At 57.0% G+C, this 2500-nt stretch overlaps 1 non-coding gene across 1 annotated transcript in view; it reads right to left on the bottom strand.

Moving 5' to 3' along the window:
* The window catches only part of LOC126325383 (small subunit ribosomal RNA), a 1893-nt gene extending 1309 nt beyond the window's left edge, over positions 1–584 (bottom strand). The window contains exon 1 of the ribosomal RNA XR_007560068.1: positions 1–584. This exon is cut by the window's left edge and continues 1309 nt beyond it. This is a non-coding gene — a ribosomal RNA (small subunit ribosomal RNA).
* Positions 585–2500: the final 1916 nt, after the last annotated feature.

Here is a 2500-nt window from a genome sequence, read left to right as displayed (position 1 = left end):
GCACCAGACTTGCCCTCCAATAGATACTCGTTAAAGGATTTAAAGTGTACTCATTCCGATTACGGGGCCTCGGATGAGTCCCGTATCGTTATTTTTCGTCACTACCTCCCCGTGCCGGGAGTGGGTAATTTGCGCGCCTGCTGCCTTCCTTGGATGTGGTAGCCGTTTCTCAGGCTCCCTCTCCGGAATCGAACCCTGATTCCCCGTTACCCGTTACAACCATGGTAGGCGCAGAACCTACCATCGACAGTTGATAAGGCAGACATTTGAAAGATGCGTCGCCGGTACGAGGACCGTGCGATCAGCCCAAAGTTATTCAGAGTCACCAAGGCAAACGGACCAGACAAGCCAATCCGATTGGTTTTGATCTAATAAAAGCGTCCCTTCCATCTCTGGTCGGGACTCTGTTTGCATGTATTAGCTCTAGAATTACCACAGTTATCCAAGTAACGTGGGTACGATCTAAGGAACCATAACTGATTTAATGAGCCATTCGCGGTTTCACCTTAATGCGGCTTGTACTGAGACATGCATGGCTTAATCTTTGAGACAAGCATATGACTACTGGCAGGATCAACCAGGGAGCTGCGTCAACTAGAGCTGAGCAGCCGGCCGCCCGGGAGTGTGTCCCGGGGGCCCGCGCGAACACGCAAGCGTCCGCTCAATTATTCTGCAAACAGGAGGAGGCCGAGCTCCCCTGCACGATACACCTCGAAACCCTCTCAGGTCCCGGCGGCGCGCAGCGCCGTCCTAGGTACTTGGTCGGTTTCGAGAGAGGCGCAATCGCCCGGAGTTAGGCGAGTAGACGGTTTTAGTGCGAACACCCTTGCTCCCAACTGAGCTTGCCGCTGCCGACAGAGGCCCGGGAGCGTGCTGTCGTGGCATTGCCGGCGGGAGACAACACGCGCCACCTATGGTGACCGGCAGCTCCAACGCCAGCGCCACACAAGGGCAAAGCCCCACTTGGGTGCAGAAGCGAACTCTCCCAGCACAGCGCACGCGCCAACACGTCCGCACAACTGCGATACAAACCACCTGCGAGAACCGCTGGGGCGACCGAGCAGCAGACGGCGTCGCGGCGCCGAGTGCCAGGCGGCGGCGCATCCTCAACGCACACAGTCCTCAAGCAGACCAGCACACTGCAGATGTCCACCGCGCTTCGCACCGGGCTCGGCTGAACCAACTTTGGCCGCCAGGCGCCGCGTGCAGGGTGCGCCGCAGCGTAGCTGCGCCGCCTGCCGGGCCCGTCGGCTGGCGCTCCTGCCACTCGGCGCCCCCCACCAGCCGGCTGTTGCGCGTGCGCCCACGCAGCGCGCGGCCAACACGCCGGGCGGCCCCCCTTCACCGGCCGGGAACAGTCCCACCAAGCCACCGCCGCGTATCGCTTCATACCCACATGGGCCTAGTCACGTGTGTGGATGTGGCGGGTACCGCTGAAACAACCGGTTAATAGCTGTACCGATCGTCGCCATCACAGATTCACCTCCAGCGTGAACAACCGCTCAACAACGGATTTCCAGTTCATTTGCGTATCTTGGGCAGTAAACGTAGATGTCCACCTACATTTGCGAATTCAACAATTCTTGCATGCCAGGATGTCATGTGTCACGACACGCTACATCAGACCACATACACACTGCGACATGTGCAGAAGAGAACACGTGGAAGGTGGCCCGCGCAAGTATGCGATGTCCCTTCCGCGATCCACTGTCAACCGGCATCTGCGGCATGTCCCAGATATGGAACGCGGTCCACCAGGGTAGCACTTTGTGTGAGGCAATACGACAAAGTCGGAATACACGCGTCACTACATCAGACGGCTCACGCTGACCTGACCTGACCTGACCTGACCTGACTCACCGCACCACCACCCCCAGCGACCCAGGGTGACATACAATGCGTTCGTACGTTCCTCCCACACGCCTCTACGGCGTACCACAGTGCAACCTAGCTGTTATTGGGAGACGAGACAAGTAGCATCGAGCACAACATATGGAAATTGAGATTCGACACCGTTGGGCACAGCCAGCGTACAGTCACACGTATCACACTACTTCACTCTGTACGTAACTACCGATGATCGGTACAGCGTGTGGGTTACGCGTACGACATCAGCGGACAATGGACACAGACCATACCACGACGTACACTGAGGGCGTCGACATCTGAATGCAACTGAACAGCTGCGAGGCTCATTTAACACTCACACGCCAGACCGACCAGCTTGAGAGGACAGAGACACAAAGAGGGGGACAGAGGGGGGGGGGGGCCGATATAGTCCTATTGCAGTACAATTGACAGTGGATAGCGGGAATATGTGGAAAGTAAGCAACACTCGCAAGACATCTACATGAGGATAACAACGACACCAGAGATTCCGAGCAGTGAACTATGTTAGGCAAAGGGACAACGTGGGTTAGGTTAAGGGACAACGTGGGTTAGGTTAAGGGACAACGTGGGTTAGGTTAAGGGACAACGTGGGTTAGGTTAAGGGACAACG

This window comes from Schistocerca gregaria, unplaced genomic scaffold (genome assembly GCF_023897955.1).
Source record: "Schistocerca gregaria isolate iqSchGreg1 unplaced genomic scaffold, iqSchGreg1.2 ptg000920l, whole genome shotgun sequence".
Taxonomy (NCBI): domain Eukaryota; kingdom Metazoa; phylum Arthropoda; class Insecta; order Orthoptera; family Acrididae; genus Schistocerca; species Schistocerca gregaria.
Note: the sequence above shows the minus strand (reverse complement) of the source record. Positions and strands in the feature narration are given on the sequence as shown.